Genomic DNA, 25,774 nt, shown 5'->3' on the forward strand with positions numbered 1-25,774 from the left:
CCTTTACTAGAGTGCAGGGATGGCACGAACAGGATTTTAGGGGCACGGAAGAGGCTGAGGTGGAGGAGGACTTGGTAGAGGTCGAGGATAGTTGATTTGCTACAATTACGGAGGACCATGACACTATGCCCGTGATTGAACTAATCCAACGCGTCCCTCGTAAAAGTATTGCACACTATTTGATCATGAAACGGAAGAATATCCTACGCTAATAGCTAGGATACATGAAAAAGGGGCACTACCACCTCCACCGAATCAGAACTTGCAGATGATGAGGTCTGAGTCGTGCGACGAAGATCCAAATGTAAATATATTGCTTAGAAGTGGAATCACGATAGGAGATGACAAGGGAAAAAACCAGAAGACAATACATGGGTTCGCAAAGCCCCGATATGGGGAGCGCGCATGTGAAGCCTACATGGAAGCTAAGAAGAGCTTCACTGAGGACTCCACCTCAGGAAGCAAGGATAAGCCTGAGCAGGAGATGGGCACCTCTATGCTCACAACTTTCCTGGAAACCTGTATGAAGTTATTGCGCGACAGTAAGGCTGTGAAAGGTTTACAAGAACTCATCAATAGATGCATTGGAACCGCGCCAAGTGAGCCACACATAGTACGAAAGATTGGAAAGCATAAAACAATGACGAGACATGAGATGACACTAACCGCAAAAATAGGACAGTATGAAATGGATCAGGTCATTTTGGAGCTGGGGTCATATGCGAATGTCCTACCAAAACAGACTTGGGAGAAGATGGGGAGACCTGCACTGCAATGGTCTCCGATTTAGCTAAGGATGGCGAATCAACAAAAGATCATCCCCATCGGGCGACTGCAGGGGGTGACTGTGGATATTGAGGGAGCAAGCGCATTGGCTAACTTTGAAGTAATAGAGATAGTGGATGACAGCAATCCCTATCCTGCACTGCTGGGAATTGAATGGGCTACTGATATGAATGGGGTAATCAATCTGAAGAAGCAAAAGATGATATTTGAGAAGAAATCGCTGTGTGTAATAGTACCCCTCGATCCTGCTGAAGGATCACGCTATACTGAACCTGTCCGCAATTATGAGAGTGATGACGACTTGGACTGTATCTATAAGATAACAACACGAGACCAAGATTGGGTGAATCCCACCGTGGATGGATGGATTACATGGGATCATGAGAGTTCCTGCACTTCGGACTCCGACGAAGAAATAAAACGCTGGAAGAATCGGTTACATGAAGTAACTACGCTGAATTGCAACATGATGACCTGGTCGCTACGCCGTGTGTCATCAGAGGTAAGAAATATGCCTACTTATGATGGTTTGAATCAGGTAGATGTCTTTTGGGATTCATTTGAAAGGGAGATACAAGAAAAGCAGCGCTTCCAGGCCTTGGACTGGGCATTGCTCTACGCCACAAGATGGTGGGGTACGCACAAGGGAAGCTTTGATGATTGGCGCGAATGTAGGAGGATGATGAGAACATGATTTGGGAAGCCTAAGATGTGACTGACAGACAAGTATGATGGGCAGAACGATCCACATGCGCATTTGGTCAAAAGGACCCATGCTTATGGAGAAAAGCCCCAACTTGAGTGGGTGCACCTGTTCTGTCATACCCTGGATGTTATCCCAATGAATTGGTATATAGAAATAGAGCTCCACCATGGGATAGGAGAATGGGATATCCTACGCAAAGTATTCATGATGACATTCAGTTTTGAGGATGGGTTTGACAGTATTGATGAAGCGCTACAAGACGTGAAAGCATCAATCTTTAGGATACCGCAGGATCCTTTAGACCTGACTCGGCTTGAATGGGCTCCTCAACTAAGTCGCGTGCTGGAATGTTATAATGTAAATGCTGAAGAAGAGGATGAGGATCCGTGAAAGATTAACATTCCGGAAACATAAGGTCACCGCGAGGTTCAAGGATCGCAGATTGAGAACCCTGATATAACCGCGCCATTGAAAACGAAACAAGTAAACATTGGTACGGAGGTAGAACCCAAATTCACGCAGATTGGAGACTACTGGGACGACTCGATGATGGACAAGGTCGCTGAACTGCTCCGCGAATACCAACACTTATTCCCTACCAAGTTCACGGATCTGAAAGGAATAATCGGGGACCTAGGAATGATGAAGATCATGTTAAAGCCTGACGTGAAGCTAGTTAAGCAAAGGCCTTACCGTCTCAATCTGAAATATAAGGAGAAGGTCCGCTTAGAGCTAGACAAGATGCTCACGGAAAACATCATTGAGCCTGTGGAAGAATCTGATTGGGTAAGCCCAATGGTGGTGCAAGAGAAGAAGCAGAAGGATGAGATAAGGATATGCGTGGATCTCAAAAAACTGAATGATGCTTGTGTGCATGATCCTTTCCTGACTCCGTTCACGGATGAAGTGTTGGAAAATGTAGGCAGCCAGGAAGCATATTCCTTCACTGATGGGTTCTCTGGGTACCACCAAATCAAAATCACGTCGGAGGATAGGAGAAAGACAACCTTCGCAACTGAGTGGGGTTGTTTTCAATACACTGTAATGTTGTTTGGATTGAAGAATGTGCCTGCAATATTTTTGCGCGTGGTTGTTGTGGCATTCAAGGAATTTATTCATAAGTTCCTGGACGTATATTTTGATGACTGAACTGTATTTGGGCTGGTTAAGCACCATGTAGCAAGCTTGTGCCTGATGTTGGATAGCTGTCAAAGATACCAGATCGTGCCCAATCTCAAGAAGTGTCTGTTCTGCGTTCCTTATGGGAACCTATTGGGGCATGTGGTTTGCAGACAAGGGCTGATGGTGGACCCTGCGAAGATCATGTTGATACTGAACTTGGATGTGTCGAAGAGTGTGAAATAGCTATGCGCTACTATGGGACATATGGGATATTACAGAAAGTTTATCAAAAGATATGACCAGATCACTGCGCCTATGCAGAAATTGTTGAAGAAGGATGTCACGTTCTGCTGGAATGATGATTGTAAGAAGAGCTTGGATATATTGAAAGAAAATATGGTTACCGTGCCGATTCTAGTCTTCCCAGACTGGAAGAAAGAATTTCATGTACATGTCGACGTGTCATGTATAGCACTGGGAGCATTATTGACACAGGCTAGTGGAGAAGGCTTGGACCATCCTATTGCGTTCACAAGCCGCAAATTATCCAAAGAAAATGAGAACTATTCTACCATTGAGCGCGAGGGGCTAGCTATGGTGTATGTGCTCCAGAAGTATAGGCACTACTTGCTAGGAGGCCAGTTTAAGATGTATACAGATGACTCCACGCTGAAGTACCTGGTCAATAAGCCTGTGTTGGGGGAGGTGAATATGCAGATGGCTCTTATTGTTCCAAGAGGACGATTTTGAAATTGTTGTGAAGCCTGGACGATTGAACACAAGACCAGACCATTTCTCGCGCATCAAAACAGGAGAGGAACCTACTAACTTGGAAGAAGGATTGCCTAACACACATCTATTTGTAGTGTGTGTAGTGGATGGTCATTTTGAGGATATAATCCACTTCCTAACAATAGGAACTAGACTGGAAGGATACACTATCCAGCAAAAGAAGGAATTAGTGGTGCACGCAGTCAATTTCTCTGTCATTGTTGGGCATCTATACAAGATGGGGACTGATGAGATATTACGACGGTATGTACCTGAGTTTGAAAGAAGTAGCATCCTCGTGGACGCTTATGGGTGAACCGCAGGAGGAAATTATGCAGGGAGAGAAACCACGCAGAAGATTCTACGCGAAGTGTTGTGGTGGCCAACCCTTCATCAGGATTAAAAAGCATATTGCAAGGCGTGTGACGTATGTCAAAAAAAGGGCAGGCCATCACGAAGGGATGAAATGCCTTTGAATCCACATATGACATTGCAACCCTTCGAGAAATGGGCGATAGATTTTGTAGGACCCATTCAGCCAAAAGGGAAGACAAGAGCAAGGTACATTATCACTGCGACAGAGTATTTGACTCATTGGGTAGAAGCGCAGCCGGTGAAGGATTGCACGGGTGCGACAACTGCAAAGTTCCTATTTGAGCATGTACAAATGCAATTTGGATGTCCGAAGATCTTGATGAGCAATCGTGGTATGCACTTCCTGAATGAGACGATCAACACACTTATAGAGGAATTTCAGGTATATCACCAGAAGGGCACACCTTATCACCCACAGGCTAACGGGATAGTGGAGGCATTCAACAAAGTGCTCAAAAACATGTTGACCAAGGTTTTCAATTCTCAATGAAGTGATTGGGACCTACGCATCCTGAAGTACTGTGGGCTTATCAAACAACATGCAAGAAGTTGACGGGACAAACCCCTTTTAAGCTTGTTTATGGTGTGGAAGCCGTAATGCCTATGGAATACATCGTGCCTAGTCTTTGCATAATAGTGTTCACAGGTATGATGGATCGTGGAGCCCTAGAGGAGAGGCTCACGCAGCTGGATGAGCTCAAAGAGGAAAGAGTTTTGGCTGGATTTCACTAGCAGGTCCAAAAGTAGTGCAAAAAGGCATGGCATGATCGACACATCAAGCTGTGCATATTTAAGGTAAATGACCTGGTTTTGTTATATGATAGTAAGTTTGATAAATTTCCAGGGAAATTCAGGACGCAATGGTTAGGGCCTTATGTTATTAAGGAGATTACCGACGGAGGAGTGGTACATGTTGAAAATGGCAACAAGAAATGCTAAAAATAGAAGTGCTAAAAATAGCATCGCTATAAATAGCAGTTCGGGTACCAGTGTTGGACATAGCAAGAAGGAATGAAAAATGGAAGTGCTAAAAATACCATTTCTATAAATTGTATTTTGGGTTATATTCCAATTTTAGTTAGTCCCTGAACTAAAATTGAGAATTAAAATACGAATTTGATCTTAGCAGTTGTTTGTAAAATAATTAATTAATTCATCTTGAGTTAATTAGTTGGAGAAAATCAAACATGAAGTCTTTGTGAAGACATGCAACAATTATCCCTTTGATTGAGAAAGTTATCCCTTAATTAAGGAGATAAGGATGAGTTGTCATTAGTTGGCTCAGTGAACTGAGTCAAGTCCAGTTAGATTAATTCAAACAATTTGTTGAATTAATTGTGAGTTCAGTTAGTTAATGCATGCATGCATGTAACTACTGCACTTCAGATAATGAATATTCTCTCATAAATAACTCATGCATGTCAGTTCAGTCAGAGACCCAGTTGAGATCAAAGGAAGGGACAATGTACTATCAGTTGGAGGATTTTTCCTATATAGGAAACTCATCCATGCAGAAGGAATTATCTCCTTCATGTTTGTGCAGTTATTTCTGAGCCAAGTGAGCAGTATGAGGTGGGAATTCACACAAGTGGAAGCAGTGGACCCCAAGAAAAACTGCGCAAGGAAATAGAAGGCTTGGAGGGCAGAGGAGAAAGTTGTGAGAGCCTTTGAATGTCTATGAGCAGTATTTTTGATTGCAGAGAGAACACGTTAGCTTGTGAGCTAATTCTTTTTGTAACTCGAACATATTTCCACTTGTATGATAATACAGAGATTGGGGTTGTAGTCTGAGGCTTTCCCCAGAGTTTTCTTCTGTTTTATGTGTGATTGATTTCTCATTCTCATTTATATGTGTTCTCATTGATCGTTCTCAAATTGATTAAGGTTCCGCAAAGTTTGTTGTAGAAGTAGATCTTGTATTTTTCTTTAGTCTATTGCATAATCTGTTGATCTACAATGGGAATTTATACAGTACAACTGGTCAAGTTAAATGGGAACCCTTCCCAGGAAAGGTGAATGGCAGTCACTTAAAGCCATACATCGGTGGTCTGGCCATGTGAATAAATGAAAGTAGCATAGTCTTAGTGCTTGAGGCAGCTGAAAGGAGGTGCGAGACTACAAACTACATTGCCCGGGGTGGCGAGTTACGTGATTGGAAGATGGTGTGAAGCATGGACATGTCACTGGGTCTGCGGTAGCGCGGGTACAGATCGGCTGGAAAGTGACCGTTAAAGTTACTGTTCATGTAAATATGGCAGAGGTGAGGCCAAATGGAGCGGGAAATTGGCATTTAAGATGAAATTTATGGCTTATATCCTTGAAAATCTGCTGCCAATCCAGGAACGGTCAGATTTGAATTCAAAATGCCCTATAAATTACAAGTGGCTGCCCAACGAAAAATAGTTGGCATTTTGAGTATTTAGCGGTTGAGCTCTCAAGCGCCTATGAATCGTGAGCAATACGAGCTTTTGATAGTTTCTGGGGTATTTGAGAGTGGAAATAAAGGAGGGTGAAGCCCAGGGTGCAGACCCTATTACACAGTTGCCAGAGTATGTCCTTCTGCACAAGCCTAAGTCCAAGGTCTCGAAGGACATTGATGAAAGTAAGACTCCCCTGCAAACCCCTCTGCTACCAGATGAAATCACTTTTGATGGTATGCGTCTGGCACAGGTTCCGATATTGAAGCTTGAAGACTGGGACTTGGCGGACCACGCGAATTTCCCACACCTTACGACTGAACAACTGATGCGCCACATCATAGACACGAATACGGGGATGACTCCACTGGAGCCACGGAAGTGGCTTAGAGGAGTAGAGAAGTCAAGATTACTCAACCTGCTCTAGGTGCCACACTATAACTACACCCCCATGGTAGTGTTGGTCATCAAGCAGCTGCTATGCTTGGTACATGATGGGTGTCTGTGGCTGGAGGAATCGATACCCATCGCCGATATGTTGATTCACCACATAACGCACCTGCCATATACAAGCAAAAATCTGGCAATGATCTTTGGCGGCAAGAGTGGCAAGAAGGTGCTCGCAGAATCAATGAAAGAGAAGTTCAAACTGGTAAAGAAGCCACGTGGGTATGCTATCTCTAGCATCTGCGAACCCGCTGTGAAGGTGGCAATGCAGATCCTTGTAGGGAAGGTGATGCAGAAATGCATGCTGATGAGGTGTTGGTGTCTGTCGTCACACTCGCGTAGCAGTGCACGGAAGGAGTCCAGTTTAACTGGTCAAAATGCCTTCGCAGAGAGTTCTTGGTGAACTTCCGCGAAGTGCAAGAGAAAATCAAGACCTTCCACTACACGTGGCTCTTGTTATCGATTGTGCTATTAGCGTGGGAGCTACCAGAAGAGAGCCAATTCCCCTCAGTCTCGCTAGACCTTCCTGAAGCAGCGAGGTACACTTCGCTGTGGGTGACCAAGGATGCGGAGTGCATTCGAGACAATAAGATCTTCTGGATCTTGATGGAAATGAATATCAGGATGGCCATCAATCGCAAGATGCGATTGTCACCAACAGTATATGCTAACCTGCAGAGCTATGCTGAATTTAAAAATGATTTCCATCAGATATCAATTAGGGCATGGAAGGACCCTGTGCAGAAGTGGTACGATTTGCTGTACCTAGCTACAGATGATGCCATCGATGCAGTGTTGGATAAATGGCCACTGGAGTCGTGCTCTACCGCGAACTTGATGGTGGGTGGAAGCAAGTCTGCCACACAAAAGAATAAGGAAGAGGCCAATCTGAAGATGGCACAACTGGTCGAAAAGAGGAAAAAGCAGGCTGCTGAGAAGGCCCAGGCGAAACAGGCAGGAAAGGAGGCGTGAAAACAGACAGGTGGCGTAGAGCAGGGCTCTAAAAAATGTGCAAGGTTTCCTTCTCCTAAGTCCAAAGAGGAGGACACAGAGAAGCACGATGTGGACCCTCAGGTGACGTTCACCCGCATTAAACGCCCAAGAGAGCTCGAAAAGATAGGGTCCAGAAAGAAATCCAAGGCGATCAAGACCTCGCTGGACCCTATCACACTAACGGAGGGTGACTTATATGACATCGGTGACACAGTCAGAGATGTCACCGTGGAGGCCCTACAACAATTTGAGAAGCAACAACAGATCATCCTAGGGGCCATCTAGACTGGGCTGTAGGAGTTGCAGACCCGTGCGTCGCAAGCTGGTACGCTGTCCACTAGCTTGGCTATTGACACGTAAGAGGCTGTTGATCTATTGCACACGAAGGCTTATAGTGCGATAGTGCTGCTAGATGGAGCACTGACCATGGAAAATGAGGCTGAAAGGCCCACTGTTAGTGCCTTGAAGGGCGTTGGACTAAACCTGGCATCGCTTCCATGTGAAGCACCCCACCTCTTGCAGGATGGAGTAATTGCAGAGCTGAGGGTCCGCGAGCACCGCACCCTCCAAGTGATCAATGAACATGAGATAAACAATGAGCAGATGGCCCTACAAAGGAATTCTGCCATCGCCATTGAGGCTGAGGCAACTAGCCAGAGTAAGAAGATCATACAGGTTGTGGAGGAGGCCTGCAGAATGGTCCCAGAGTTGGCCATTCCAGAGGAGGAGCTAGTTGAGGTCCACATCCGTAAATTGGCCACAGGGGTGCGTGAAACTCGGACAGAGATGGTGCGGGTTCAGTTGGAGCTGAACCTATAGATTACAGAGCTCTAGTTGAGGGCCCAACCTTAAACACCACTAGAGGTAAAGGAACAGCGGGCGGTCCCTGTCATAGAAGAAGTCACAACGATGGAGAGTGCAGTAGCAGACTGCACATAGTTGTTCAAACAATCGTTTGAGATCCTGACCAGCTTGCAGGAGGACCCAAACATCTAGAGTCTAGATACGGAAGCGCACGAACTCCAACAATGTTATGATGAAGTTAAGGGCATAGCATGAACCGTCGCGCTGACATAGAGGTTAGCCAAGCTGCAGGAAGCCAAGCAGCTAAAGGAACAGGTGGACGCAGTGCTGCACAAGGAAGCAATGCTGAAGGCATGAATAAAGCCCTGGCTAGAGGAAACATTGAATGCAAGCTTGCGACTCTGCAAGCGATGCAACAACAACTTTAGGCTGACAGCGCAGGGGAAGTAACCAAGAAAATAGTTGAAGATGCGAAGTAGGTAGTAGCTCAGTGCATAGCCAAAGTTGCGGTCATCAGGGTCAAGCTAGATGGGCTTCACGCAAAGATCTCTGAGCGTACCGAGTGACTCAAGGGCGAGTCACGATGTTTGTGTTGGTGGCCTATTGGGAGCAGGATCCCCCAAGGGTGGTTTTGGGGCTAAAAGCCCATGTTAAGTGAATTTTTGTAATATAATTGTAAATAATCCACATTTTGTGGTCGCGGAGCGCGAAGGTGTTATGTGTCAAAAAGGGTAGTCTGCCCTTAGTTTTGTAAAGTAAAATCAGCTGTAAGAGACCTACCCATGGTCCACGGACCATGGGATTGTATAAAAAGAGCTAAGCTCTAAGTAGTTTAGGAAATGAATCGAACATGGAATAAGGTCATAGCTTTGAAGCAAGAAGTCTAAGTCTTGGGTTGTAGTGTAGATAGAGGCTCTGCAGCTGAGTGCGCAGAGGCCTAGGGTAGAAGTCCATAGCTGAGTGCGCGGACCCCTGTAGCTGTGTGCGTAGGGTGAACAAAGTTTGTAACACTTGGAATATATTAATAAAAGGAGTTATTCTGCAATTTCTGCGTATTTGTTCTGTTGATGGGTTTGGATATTTTGTGTATGAATTTCCTTATTATGCTTATATGATGCACGAATTAATGCAATTAAATTGAATAATTGAATGCAAATACTAATATATGCTTACGTGGTAATAACTTCAAGTATTTGACAAGATAAGAAAATCACTTAGGATAAATTGAGGAATCTGCACGGCACGCTGCCATAGCAGTGCGAAAGTACTTGAGCCAGAGGTTAGGGCTATGCAAAGGTCAATCGTATACTTTTGCGAAGGTATTGAAGGCCGAAATAGAGGGTTTGTCTTACAAGCCTTAGAGAGGGACCACTTGCGTGAAGGTAGGGATAAAAGAAATCAAACGACATCACAACCATCTCGGGGTGCGGAAAATTGGTTCCAACATGCCCCCATAATGCTTCGAGTGAGACTTCGATCCACACTCCATAGGCTGATGTCGAAAGGGCCAGTAGTGTAGGGATTTGTTTGGTTAATTAATGCTGAAACTAGGTCAGATCCCCTCAAGCCAACAATAACCAACAAAACATACTGCCTATGGAGCTTTATAACACAACTCGTTGCAATATTTACAATATATAAAATGCTGAAAACATAACCACCATACTACTATGGAGCTTTATAACCCAACTCGATGCAATATTTACAATGATAAACACATATACTGTAACACCCCCTCCCATGTCTAGCCAAAATAATCATTACAATTGGGGTAAACATGAGAAGAGAGGCTACTATGATCCAATTAAACCTCATATGTCACCTTAAGGAATTGGAATCGACAAAAAATCACATACAGTCATCCAACATCATCAACACACCCCTCAGGAGACAAGTCAGCCACTCAGATAACCTGTCCCTAGGTCCCACTGTTATTCTGCAGCTCCTAGGCCTCTGTCGCTCTCATGCAATGGGAAAGGGAGTGCCCAACAACCTATATTCACTCTCACAGGCCTGCCTGCTAGCGAATGTGGTCCAAAAGTGCTAGTTCTGTGCCAACCCTGGGATTTGAGCCACTTTTCTAGTCGAGAATCTTGGCCTCTACCCAAAACTTGTTGTAACTTCCAGAATTCATTAAAAACATAATAACCATGCTGATCAATCAAAAATCACTCTCAAGACTAGGCTTGAGCATCCCCAACTGAGACTGACATTCTATCAAACACTTGGCATCAATGCAACCTACAGGTCTAGGATACAAGACAAAGAATAAATGACGGAAAGAACTTATGAAACATAACCAGAAGGATCACCTCCTTCTCCATTGAACTACTACATCGTCAATTAGGTCGTGCATCCATCCATTTAAAAATTACAAGTAAATATATGAAATAACCATGACATGAACCAATCATTCAACCATGCTTATAACCAACATAAAACTGTATAAATATTAGAGATATGACAACCATTAAATCCACATATAAATCAACACAAAAGTAAGAGAACGTAGCTTTTATTAATCATAAGAAAATCTGACCAGGTTCGGGACTTCCACGTACCACCCGACCATAGACATGACTGAACCAAATCTCTCTTTCATCCAGTCACCCCCGTGTAATATTCTAAGCATGAATGTGGGATCTCATAGAACAACCAATCCAATAACAATTAATGGAATCTAGAGGTTAAACTACCTCCACCCTCATCAAACCATTATCGCACCAAAACCAGTGCTTCGATCACAACCGAACAGAACTTGGAAGGCCATCCGGAATCCATTACTATCCTTAAGGAATTTTCCGTCTCCATCTCTCTTAGGCTTTACCGCAATCCAAACCTGGATCACTAGGCCCTAAACCGAGATTGCTCCCTCAGGCTTTACCATGTATCCCGCCAAAACTGGTCAAGGGATTGCTAGGCATTCGGGAATGAACCTTGAGACCACCTCCACCTCAGATTTCGAAATCCACCCAGTAATTCCAAAGTTCCAAAATCGAAGTAAACATCCCAACATACCATGGAATCCGAAAAAAGTTTAGGCTAGGCTGAAAACCACTATCATAACTTGGCAATACCAAGCCATTGACAAAAAGAGAACCATACACCAACATGCAAAGCCATGCATGTCCAAACCAGTTAGGAAATCACACATGCAAAAGGTTACCTGCAAGTATTCCTGTTGAAGTTTCTTGATCCCACTTTCCTTTCCTTGTTCCTTGCTTTCTTTTCCTTTCCTTTGCTCCAAACTAGGGTGCTTCAAGAAAACTCTAAGTGACCAAGAGAGTGAGAGAGAGATAATAATGAGAGATCTCCAAACTCAAACTTGACAAAAACCATGAACTGATCCTCAGAAGCCTTTTTATGCATGAGGCCTCTAATTTCTTCATTTTCCATTATTTTCCTTCAATTTCCTCGTCACATGCAACCTGTGACCTTTTACCTTCCTTTTCTCCTATTTTCCTTTATTTTCATAAATAAATGTGCCAAAAATCCCTTTTTTCTTTTTAATGCCTTTGCAAATTTCCTTAGCCAAAACACACATCCAATGATGCCCACTAGGATATATTTGCCCAACATTTAGCTTGGAACAAGTGTCCCTTAACCATGGTCTTAGTTTTCCTTTATTAACTTTTATTACATGAAATTTTCCAACAAGGCTGTTACAGAACCCTCCCCCTTGGGGAACACCATCCTCTGTGTTAAACCACACCAAGACCTCAAAAAAATGTTGAAAATAAATCATACTGCTATGGAGCTTTATAACTTAGCTCGTTGCAATATTTACAATGAATAATCTGCTAAAAAAAAACATCATGACAATATAATAACCATAATAACATGAAACCCATATGCTTATTGGAGCTTTACAACTTAGATCATGGTGGTATTTACATCCATATAGATGTACATATAAAAATATCAAAACATCAACAAAACATATGCCAAACATAACCAACATCAAACCCAAAACTGCTTTGCCTCAACCGACAAATAATGAAGGATATATGGACCGCATTTGATCCTCCATCTCCCATGTAGCTTCTTTAGGTCTAAAGTGCTTCCATTGCAATTTAACTTTCTCTATGGCTCTGTTCCTGAGCATGAGATGTTTCCGCTGCAATATGCATTGAGGCTCCGATTAGAACTCTCCTTCTTGCTCCACCTGCAATACAGACCAATCAATAACATGATCAACATCCTTTATATACTTATTAAGCACTGAAATATGGAAAACATAATGGAATTTCACCGTTGGAGGTAGTGCAAGTCGATATGCCACTAGTCCAATCCTCTCAATGATCTCAAAAGGCCCGCAATATCGTGGTTCCAACTTGGCACATGAACCAATCCTCAAAGAGGTTTTCTTGGGCTTGATGCACATATACACATGCTCCCCAACTTGAAACTCTTTGAACACCCAGTGTTAATCTGCATAACTCTTCTGTCTATCTCGTGTTTCCTTTAGATTCTTCTTTATAACCTGCATTTCCTTCTCCATGTTTGTCAACATGTATGGTCCAATAAGTACCCTGTTCACTGGATCACTCCAGATGATGGGAGTGTTACAAATTCATCCATACAATGCCTTAAAAGGACTCATACTCAATGACTCCTGATAACCATTATTGTATGTAAAATCCACCAATTGAAGATAATCCTCCCATTCCCTCTGCTGGTGCATCACATACATCCTCAACATATCTTCGAAGATCTTGTTGACCCTCTCTGTCTGATGATCTATCTATGGATGATAAGCTGTGCTGAAGGCCAAATCTATACCAAAGCCTGAAAATAGCTCCTTTAAGACTTGGAATTGAACTTTACATTCCTGTTCGACACAATCTTCTTTGGAACACCATGTAGTCTCACTATCTCTCTGATGAACACCTGTGCTACCTCACTAGCTGAATATGTAGTCTTTACTGGAATGAAGTGAGCTACCTTGCTCAACCTGTCGACCACGACCATAATAGAATAATGTTTCTTCAACGTCCTCAGAAGACCTGTGATGAAATCCAAGGAAATCACCTCCCATTTCCATTCCGGAATTGCTATAGGTTGTAGTAGACTGCCTGGATGCTTGCACTCCACCTTTACCTGTCGACAATCTAAGCATTTAGCCATGAACTCAACTACTTATTTCTTTAGATTCATCCAATAATAGAACTTCTTTACCACCGTCAATGTCTTGTGATATCCTGGAACACCTGAATACAGTTTCACATGAAACTCCCTCAAGATAAGCTTCTTGAGCTCAATGCAATTCGACACATAGATCCTGTCTCGAAACCTCACCAAGCCATCGTTCGTGAGATGATAATCTGAATATTGATCACCTGTACCTGTACCTGCACCTATACCTTTACTCTGTTGTAACCTGTGCATGATCTCCATGTATTTGTCATCCCGCTGACCTGCTTGCAAAATCCTATGCTGTAACTCTGTCCCATAGGAGCTTATAACTTCTATATGATTTACCTGTACCTTCTTGCTAAGAGCATACGCAACCCGGTTCTCCTTTCCCTTGATGTATCTAATCTTGAAGTGAAACTCACTAAGGATGGCTAACCATCTAGTTTGCCTAACATTTAGATTCGACTTATCAAACAAATATCTCAGCCCACTATGATTGCTCATCAACGTGAACGTCCTGCCTAGAAGATAATGTCTCCATATCTTCAATGCATGTATAATCAATGCTAGCTCAAGATCATGCATCAGATAGTTCTGCTCATGCTCATTCAATTTCCGTGACTCATAGCACACTACCTGTCCTTCTTGCATGAGAACTCCACCAAGTCCCCTTTTGCAAGCATCTATACACACAAAAAACTCCTGGTCCAGATCCGCAATCTTTAGCACTGGTGCATGTGTCAACAACTGCTTAAGCTACTTAAAATTATCTTCACATTCCACTTTCCATTCAAACTTCTTACCTTTTCGCTGCAATGATGTGATAGGATATGTAATGTGTGAGAAGTTCTTGATGAACCTCCTGTAGTAACCTGCCAATCCCATAAATGATCTCACCTCATCTACATTCTTAGGAGCTGCCCATTCCATGATGGCCCTTATCTTTTCGAGATCTACTCTTATGCCTTCCTTTGAGACAACATGTCCCAAGTAATGTACCTCAATCTAAAAGAAGCTACACTTGCTATGTTTAGCAGACACCTGATGCTCTCTTGGCAATATCAACAGTGCTACTAAATGTTCGGCATGTTCCTCCTCATTCTTAGAATATACCAGTATGTCATCAATTTATACAATAACAAACTTTTCCAAATAAGGATGCAACAAACTATTCATCAAAAACATGGATGTAGCTGGAGCATTAGTCAAACCAAATGGAACAACAAAAAACTCATAATGCCCATACTTGGTCCTGAAAGCAGTCTTGAAGATACCCTCTTCCTTGATGTGCACCTAATGGTATCATGATCTCAAGTCGATCTTTGAGAACACTACTTCTCCCTTTAGCTGACCGAATAAGTCATTAATCCTCGGCAAAGGGTACCTATTCTTGATAGTCACTTTATTCAGCTACCTGTAATCAATGCACAATTTTTAGAGTACCATATTTTTCTTCACGAACAACATTGGTGCACCCCAAGGTCATACAATGGGTCTGATGTATCCTTTTACCAACATTTCCTTTAGCTGCACCTTGAACTCTACAAACTCAGGTGTGCTCATCCTGTAAGGTGCTTGCGATGCTAGAGCTGCCCCTGGCACTAACTCAATATAAAAGTCTACCTACTTGTGAGGTGGCAACTATGAAACGTCCTCAAGAAATATATCCCGAAACTGCTGTAATACTGGGTACCTTCTCAACACATCAGCATCCTCAACCTCCTTACCCTTGTCACTGGAAATGTGTACTGCAAACATCACACAACCTTTTATGCAACAAAACTTAGCCTACATAACAGTAACCATCCTTACTGATGTAGGCTTCTTCTTTCCCTACAAGGACCTCTTTTCTCCACTATCATATACACAGTCAATGGCCTTTTTGATGCAATCCACTTTGGTTTTGTGAAGGTATAGCCAATCCATACCGAAAAGCATAATATATGATCCCAATGGAAATACATTCAAATGCACTGCTGTAGGCATACCATTTAACTCAAATACACAAGCTCTTACCCAATGGTGAACTCGCTTCTTTATACTAGTAGCCAACTGTACCAACCAATATTCTACATGCACTTATTTACTCAAACCACAGTTATCCACCAGGTCAAGATTAACATAACTATAGTTATATCCAAGATCAATCGAAATAGAAATAACTTGATCACAAATCTTACCATCCATCTCAATGCTCAATGCTTGATGATCAGCGTGCTTGTTGTCCACAACTGCATAAATATGAGGAATTATATGGCCAACATCACCAACTAAATGTGCCTCCTGAGCACTGTAGATATGGGGTCTACCACCACTTTGATACTGCAGACAATCCCTGTTACGATGATCCTTACACATATCCAACACTGCAATGGTTCCCTACCATCGCCTCTATCCTGTTGCTCTCCATGTCCCTTCCCAGCGGCATTAAATCTCTTGTAAGGAACTGCATTATCTTTCTCACTTGCATCTTGAGGTCTTCCTCTCTTTGTTGGCCATTTTCCTTAAAATTTTTCATTTCTTTTCAAGTCATGTTTAGGCTGAACTTTGCGCTTCGACTGCTCATAAAAATGCTTCAATTTTCGGATGGAATCCTCCAACAATCTAGGCTCATCAAACTCAATCTGGTCTCTGCATGCAACTGGAAATCCACTGATGAATCTCTGAACCTTGGCCTTCTCCTCTCTGAGATAAGGAACATATCTAAATAAATCCAAAATTCTGCTAGTATACTCCTCATCTGTCATAGAACCCATTCACAACTCATAAAACTCCTTAGCTCTGTCATCATAATACCTCTCAGACAAGTACTTATTATTGAAGAGCCTTTCAAACACATGCAAAGTCAACTCATTCTCATGTATTTCCTTGAAATTATTCATGTCTTCCCACCAAATATCTGCTTTACCTTTGAGACTGAAAAGGGCTATCCTTGCTTTCATGTTTTCTGAGTAATCATGCAATCTAAATAATTTACGCATGCCTAGAAACCAAGCCTCCGCATCCTGATATTTCTTCGTCTCTCCATCAAAGGTAAGTGGATTTTCCTTCTTGAAATCATCCGGAAAATATCCCCTATAATTCCTCCTATATGGATGATAATGATGACGATCATGATGTCTATCAGAACCAAAACTAGAGTAATACCTGTGTCCAATACCTCTCCTATCCTGAGTGTCCAACAACTTGCCATCTCTGATAGTGTCAAATATATCTGACCTATGTCTACTATGAGAATTTCTTCCATATGCCCCATTAGTTCTATCTTCATGTCCATGGCTGATCCGAAGAGGTCCTTGTCGCTGCAAATATGACAAAATCTGAAGTAATATCGCATTCACCTCTGGTTGTTTCTCTTATGCCTGCATGATTTTGTCATTGTCTGTTTTGAAATTCCTTATTTCTTCCTTCAGGTTTCTCAAGGTGTCTACTAAGTCAGAAGGGTGTCCCACACCACGCTGCTCATCTGATTCATAGGGAGATTCTATGTAGTCTACCATCTTGCTAGCCATTTGATCTCTTTCCTCGAAGGCATACTATACCAGCTAAACCAAATCACCATAAATCAACGTACCTTAGCATACTCAGGGAGGATACCTTGTTTGCAAGATCATCAAATTAGTGTGATGCATGTACAACATAACCATAATAACACATATACATATATCAATAAGTGCATCAATGCATAACCATCATACTAACTAGGGTCCAGTCCTCAATGCAAGGCCATGTCAACAATGCATGCTTTGACCTCGTGCATGAAAACAACTGATACTCTAGTAGACACATTTCCTCATGCAACTACACCCTTGCATAAGAAATGCATAATCAACTACACATACATAGAAACACATGTATTCGAGCATGAGCGATCAATTGTTGTAATCAATCTACAAGATTGGTGCATGCAATCAAATAACCAATAATGCAACCCAACACACAAGGATGTAATCAAGTTTCATATAATTGTATAACGAATCATATACTCATGACGATGAGTTCCATAAAATCGACATCAAGTTCCTCATGATAACCTTACTACTACCATGATCAATATTGTTAGCCCCCTAATTTGCTCTCTTTTTTCCATTTTCCCCTTCCTAAATCATAACCATATACCGCTGTTTTACCTCTATTATACACCCTCATCTTGCACCAGTCTAAGAACGGAGACATATTTCGTATAAACTTTATTTTTCATATTTTTAACTTAACTTAGCATTAATTAATCATTTATTACATGATTTCTTACTTTTAATCACTCTTTGTAACCAATCGATGTCTCCAATGTTTATTTGGTAGTTATAGTACTTACGTACCACTGATCCTAGTGCAGATCGGATCTTGCACCGTTGCCAGCACAACAAATCCTTGCAACAGATATGAACCTCCTTGATCACCGTCTCGTTTTGAGAAGCTTCAACCACGATAGCAAGATCGATCCAAAGGCAGCCGAGATCGAATCGCCCCGTTTGAGCAGCTTCAACCATGACAGCAAGATCGATCCAAAGGCAACCGAGATCAAAACTATGAAGAACGAAAGCTGGAGATTGGCTACGGCCAATTTTGTTAACTGTCTAAGTTTAAATGCCGAGAAGCTAAATTCTGTAGTTGGTTATGTAATCGGTTGAAAGATCTATTTTGGTCCTTGGCCAAAGATCTATATAATGTAGAATGTAAATAGGACTAAGAGAGTTTTTGGATAGAATAGAGGCACAACCAGAGAAGCGGTAACAGGTTGCTGTGTTTTATTATTGCCTGAATATGGGCTGGACGATGTATTAACGTATGTACTTGCCTCAGTGAATTAATAAAAATGGAGCTATGCCTCATGTTTTATAAATCTGATTTCTGTATTTGAGCTGATGAATTGATTGAAGTACTGAGAAACATTTTTATTTAAAGGGGAAACATGCTGGTTGGCTAGGGCCCAACCAACCAATCACGTTTGCCCCATTTCTTGTTTCTTGTAATTTGTGTTTATATTGTCAAGAGTGATTTAATTTCAATCACATGCATTCCTGTTTGAGTGAAAGCGGATCAGTTGTGTGAAGTAGATAAATTTCCTTTCCTGCACTTGATTTTAGATTGGTTTTCCCCGCCTGGTCCAAGCAGGAGAAATAAACATGCACCAGTGCACATTGGTGTGATATTTCCTTTTCTGCAGTTCTGTTTGGTTGGTTTTCCCCGCCTGGTCCAAGCAGGAGAAATGAACCTGCACTAGTGCATGTTGGTGTGATGCAGCAAGCCTTCTTAGTCTACTTCCCGCAATTTTCTTTCTTTCATTAAATGATTTATGACAGGATAAATGTATATGGATTGTTTCTTTATTCCTGCACTCTTTCAAGATCAAAAACATTCCTTTATATGTGTGAAATTTGATTTAACAGTATAATAACACTTGCAATAACTAAGCATTCATTTTAAGAATTAAATGCTAAGTGCAAGAAGCTCTGATCCGGTGCAAGGACTAGTTTCTTGCCATGGGATCTAAGTGCTTTGAACCTGGAAAAGTTCAAGCCCTTGCAGGAAGTAAAACGCCTTTAATAAAGACACCATTTATACCTTATGCATCAATCTCTGTTCCTGCACTAGTGCAAGCAGAATGCGATAGTACAGGACATATTAGTACAAGAAGGAAATCTCTAAAGGAGCAGGTTTAAGGGCCCATTTGATGAGACTACTAAGTGTCTCTGCTAAAGAAAAACACACACTTAGTAGTTAAACAATAATTATCTAGATTGATTGCCCTTTATTTTTAATTCCCTCTTGCAAATGCATTCTTCCTTGTTCCAGTCTTAGATTATTTTGATGGTTCAAGTTGCCTTTTTCTCTTTTTAGTTTGATTCTGCAATATTTCCTTTAAAGAAAGTAGGGATTTATATTAGAAAGATTCATACCATCTCTGGCATTTCCTGTGCTTCGTCTCTAAGTTTACAGATCCCCCGGGTTGAAAAATTAAGTGTTGAGGAGTTTGCTTAAGTGTAATTCCTGCACCCAACATTTTGGCGCCGTTGCAGGGGAGGCGATTTGATTTGGTAAGAATTTTTTGATTATACAATAGAGGTAATTTTTCCTTTATTTTTGCAGTATTGTTTGGAAAAGCTTCTTTGAAAGAATTTTACTAGTGTTGATTGATTTATGATAACATTTTTTATTAGAAGTTGTTTGCTATTTTTCTTTCTTTTTGAACTGAATGCCTAGAAAAGGTAAGGGTTTGAAGCCCACTAAGGGCCGAAAGAATTCTGAAAACAATTCTCATTTTGGGTCTCCCTCTGTGAGCAGGAAGCCCAATCCAATTCAAACCCATCACACAGGAACAGTCCACCTAGATTCTGGTGACAACAACTCAAGTGTGGGTCTGTATGTTGGGAGCAAAAGGGAAACAATGGCGTACCATGAAGATCATGTGGAAGGGACTGGTGAAAACCAGGTAAGTGGAGAACAGTCCACTTTTGTGTTTCCAATTGTGGATCTTGATACTGTGGCCCAAATGAAGAATATCCACCATCAGCTCTCTCTCATTTCCATGGTAAAGTTCATGAAGATCTTGACTCTTTTTTATTTGAGTTTGATATTCTGTGTAGAAGTTATGATTATTCAACTGATGCTCAAAAGTTAAGATTATTTCCTATTACTCTCAAGGACTCAACTCTATGCTGGTTTATGGGGTTAGGATGAAACACTATAAACTCTTGGGATCAGATGAAGAGAGTGTTTTTGCCTAAATATCAAGAATATTGCAAAACTCGAGACATGTAGGATGAGATTTTTACAATCATATAGGATGATGATGAAACTCTTGAAGATTACCTAGAAATATTTCTGTATATTTTACAAAGATCGAAACTTAAGCTTGATTCTAGTACTATTAAACTTTGTTCTTAAGAGGACTTACTGATAATGCTAGAAATAATTTAAATATGTTAGGACAAGGTGATATTTCTCAGCAAACTTTTGAACAAATTTGTGAATTATGCAGGAAATTTTCAAGAAATCAGTATAGATCCGGTAGAGGAACTCGAAACAAAAATAGAAAAACTGAATCTACTGATGCTATGATTATTGGACTAGAAAATAAAATGGAAAACATGAAAATTGATATAATGAATACTGTTACCAAACAATTGGACTCTTTAAAATTTCAGCAAAAACTCATGAAGGAACAAGAGTCATTATGTATTTTCTGTCCTAAATGTAGAGACAAGCATCCTCCTAAAGAGTGTCCTCTTAATTTGAAAGAAACTAATAAGTGTGCTATTTGTGCAGAAGACCATGTCACAGAAAAATGTCCCTCTATACCAGGACTTAAAGCTGTATTTACAGGGGGACAACCTGAAGTTGAATACTTGAATGCTATGGGAGCAAGAAGGAATTGGCCTCAGGTAGGTGCAGGTATGGCTCCTGAATTTTCTCCACACTATTTTGGTTATAATTCACATGCATATTCTTATCCTAACACTAATCGACAGTGGCAGTATGGGAATCAATATCAGCATGGGCAACCTTCTCAACCATGGCAACAAGGTTGGAGAGGACCAACTCATTCTCCATATTCCTACCAGCCACCCATGCAGTCATATCCATCTATGCATACACCTTATTCAATGCCTCAACTTCTGAGTCAGTCTACTCCACCATTGCCTTTACCTCCACCTTTTTGACCTCCTCAGTTTCCTGATCAACCTATGCCCAATCCTAACAATAATAAGGCAACACAAATGATCTATGTAACAAACCCACCTTTACAATTCGAGTACCAGTGTATTCCAGTTGGGGTTCATGATATTCAATTAAGATCGGGAAGGACTGTAACATCAGAAAATCAGAAGCAACCTAGAGTGATTGTTGAAGAGAAAAGAGAAGAGGAAACTCTTAACCATTCTCTGAAAGCTGTCACTAAGCATCCCTTACCCTCTGAATCCTTTCCATCTTCTTCCAACCAGCCTCCCTTCACAGAGAGGCTAGTATTGGAAAGAAGTGAGCCTATTTCTGAGACTAGCTTGGCATCAGAGCTTCAGAATATTTTCATTAAGATACCTTTGCTTCAAGCCATCAAAGAGATCCCCATTTATACCAAGATTATTAAGGAACTCTATCTCAAGAAACCTAGGAGGAAGAGATTGGAACCCCAAACCATTCAATTCGTTGGTAAGGCAGCAGAGTTGATGACGGGATGTGTGTCTATGGAAAAATATACTGATCCCAGAAACCCAGTTGTCTCAGTTTAGATTGGTAATGTCCTTGTCTCTAATGTTCTTATAGACTTGGGGGAAACCATTAATGCCATGACTAAGCAAACCATGGATCGACTTCGGTTATCTCATCTTCGCCCTACTTCCACTGTGCTTGAATTAGTGGATAGATCTAAAATTAAGCCAGAAGGAGTATTGGATGATGTGATCATCTCATTAGATTCTTGAGAATATCCTGCTGATTTCATTGTGCTTCAGCCAAAGAACCCAGTAGGAGGACATCCCTTGATCTTGGGTCGACCATGGCTTGCTACAACCGATGCATATATTGGATGTTGTTCCGGTGATATGTATATTTCACACAAAGATTCTAGGAAGAAAGTTACCTTATACCCCCCGCCAGATCCATTCAGGACCTACGAGATACTTTATCGTTGGATCAAAGCAGTGATGAGGAGACTCAACCCATTTCCCTTATCCATAATTATATTGGGTCTTCACAAGAAGATGAGATTCAAGATTTCCTGAATAATCTAGACACTATGCCTAATTTTGAGCTATTGAGCCATATTTTCAACCTAGATTTTCAAGATAATCATGATTCTCATTCTTCTATACCACTGTATTTGACCACCCCCTTGAGTACTCCTGAGCCCGATACAACTTTTGTTGAGATTAGCTCTGGTAAATCCTTGCATTTTAGTTCAGATTTGGACTCATCTCAGTAGGAGCAACTTTTGAATTTGTTGCAAAACCATCTTAGTGCCTTTGCATGGGGCTATAAAGATATGATGGGTATTCCTCCTGAAACATGTACACATCATATCTATATTCAGGAAGGAACCCGACCTGTCCAAAAACCCCAAGAGCGAATGAATCCAGCTCTAAGAGATATTGTGAAGGAAGAAGTACAGAAACTCTTGGATACCGGTTTTATCTATCCTATTTCCGACAGTCATTGGGTTTCTCCATTAGTGCTAGTACCTAAGAAAGATGGAAGATGGTGTATTTTTATTGATTATAGAGAATTAAACAAGGCCACTCTCAAAGATTATTTCCCTCTCCCTTTCATTGACCAGGTGCTTGATAGCCTTGCAGTAAAGAAATATTTTTCCTTTTTGGATAGCTTAAGTGGTTATAACCAGATATAGGTTGCACCTGAAGATCATGATAAAACTACTTTTACATGTCCATGGGATACATTTGCTTATAGAGTGCTTCCCTTTGGTTTATGTAATGCCCCGGCTACCTTTCAAAGGGCAGTCCTAGCCATTTTTGTTGATCTAGAATTTCTAGAAATTTATATGGATGACTTTTCTATGTTTGGTGATTCTTTTCAGGAAGCTCTCAAAAATCTGGAGAAAGTAATTCTTCGTTGTCAAGAAGGCCATCTCGCCTTGAGTGGCAAGAAATTTAGATTAATGTGCAAAGTGGGAGTGGTACTTGGCCATTTTATTTCTAGTAAATGTATCCAGGTTGATCCAGCAAAGATTGAAATCATTCTGCATCTTCCTGCACCCAAAACTCAAAGGGAAGTAAGAGGTTTTTTAGGACATGCTGGTTACTATAGGAGATTCATTGAAATTTTTTCTAAGATAACTGCCCCTCTTTTCCAACTTTTAGCTAAGGATAGTGAATTTTCTTGGACCACAGCTTGCCAACAGTCTTTTGAAACATTGAAGGAAAAGTTATAACATGCACCAGTTTTGAGAGGTCCTAACTGGTCCTTGCCTTTTCACATTTCCTCTGATGCTTCAGATTTGGATATTGGCGTAGCTTTAGGACAAGAGGAAAATAAACAATCCTATGCTATTTATTATATTAGTAAGAATTTGTCTTCCAATGAATTAAATTATACAATTACAGAGAAAGAGTTTTTAGCTGTAATTTTTGTAATTAATAAGTTCATGCACTATATTACAGGATATGAAGTATTTGTACATACTGATCATTCCACGATTAAATATTTGATGAACAAGACATTGACTAGCGGTAGAGTGACTAGGTGGTTACTATTGTTGCAGGAATTTAATATTACTATTGTTGATAGACCAGGAAAATCTAATGTTGTAGCAGATTTTCTTTCTATATTAGATAATCCCAGTGAAGCAACTCCTGTTAATGATTATTTTCCAGATGAGCATATTTTTGCTATGTCAACAGATTCTCTGTGGTTTGCTGAGATTGCTAATTGCTTGGTTACTTGGAAAACACCACCCCACTTGTCTACTCGTGAAAAGTGAAATATTGTTCAGAAAAGTGCTGCATATTCCTGGATTCAAGGAGATCTCTTTTACACTGGTCCAAATTTGATTATCCGTAGGTGTGTAAGAGAGGAGGAAGTGTTTGACATATTGAAATCTTCTCATGATGAATCCTGTGAAGGCCACTTCGCTGATATGCGGACTGCATATAAAGTATTGCATGCTGGTTACTTTGGCCTTCCTTGTTTAAGGATGCCAAACAATATGTCAGGCAATGTGATAGCTGTCAACGAATGGGCCAGCCTCATCAAACCAATGAAATGCCTTTGTGCCCCCAAGTTATGATTGAGCCATTTGAAAAATGGGCTATTGATTTTATAGGGCCAATAAATCCAACGTCATTAAGTAAAAAGCATATCTTGGTTTGTACAGATTTTGTTAGGAAATGGGTAGAAGCTAAAGTTGTTTCCTTTGCTACAGAAAAAGTTGTTGTTGATTTTCTTTTTACTAAAATCTTTACTAGATTTGGTGTGCCTAGAGAAATTGTTTCTGACAATGGTTCGCAGTTTATTTCTAATCTTGTACAGGGTGTGATGGACCAATATAAGATCCAACACAGGAAATCCATGCCGTATCACCCACAAGCAAATAGCCAGGTGGAATACACAAACAAAGTGATCGAATCCATTCTTACAAAGACAATAAATATGCATCAGAAATACTGGGCTGAAAGATTACCAGAGGCTTTTTGGGCATACAGAACCACTTGGGGAAATAGCACGAGACATACACCATATGAGCTTGTATATGGCAAACAGGTTCTGTTACCAATTGAATTCTAGATCAAAACTTTCAGAACTGCAGTTCAGTTAGGACTAGATCTCTCTGAGGCCCAACAACAATGTCTTCTCCAACTAAATGAGTTAGATGAATTTCGTAGGGATGCTGTTCAGTAGAACATACTAATTCAGTAGCAACGCAAAAGGTGGCATGACAAGTCTTTTCAGAAAAAAAAATTCCAACCAGGTGATTGGGTGCTCCTTTATGATTCTAGATTTAAAATCTTTAAAGGGAAATTCCATACACGTTGGATGGGACCTTATGAAGTGATCCCAGTATTCGAGAATGGAGCAGTAGAAGTTAAAACTATTGATGGACAAAATTCAATATTCTTGGTAAATGGACATAGATTAAAGAAGTATTTTTAGCCACTTACCGGGAAAGATTTTACACAGCAAGTCCAACAACAATTCGGGATGGTAGTGGTGAATGGCAATACCAACCTTTTGAAAACATGAATTCTTCTTCTTCTTAAAAAAAAAAAAAAGTAAAGATTTTTTTTTTCTTCCTATAATTATGAAAATCGGTTCGCTGACATGATTGCAGAAGCATCAACCTGAAAACCAGCTTGTTGGCAAGAAGATCAAAAATTTCTAATAAAAAGAAAATGTTGCTTGATCTTTAGATATGCTAGCGACCACCAAGTAAAATCAGGTTCAACAAAACCAACCATTATACAATTAGGGTAATTAGCATGGATATTTTTATTCAAGTAACGCTTAATTTTCGTTGCAGTTATTTTTTCTTGCTCCAGTGTAGGCAGACCTTCCAGAAAATTTTTCTGCCCTTCTTCATATTCCACTTTCGTAATGTTCCCTCAGTTTTCTTCTTCAATCCTAGAATGATTAACCTTCCCATATTCTTCTGAATTTACCCTGTCCGTTTCGAAAAAAATACCACTTTACCCTTGAATTTTTTTCCCTATGCCACTTCTGTTTGTCCCCTCTTGTGGTACTATTCTTGGAATCCCTATAATAA

The sequence above is a fragment of the Pinus tabuliformis genome, chromosome J, assembly GCF_031772625.1.
Source record: "Pinus tabuliformis cultivar Carrire ecotype Pingquan chromosome J, CPIR1, whole genome shotgun sequence".
Classification (NCBI taxonomy): Eukaryota; Viridiplantae; Streptophyta; class Pinopsida; order Pinales; family Pinaceae; genus Pinus; species Pinus tabuliformis.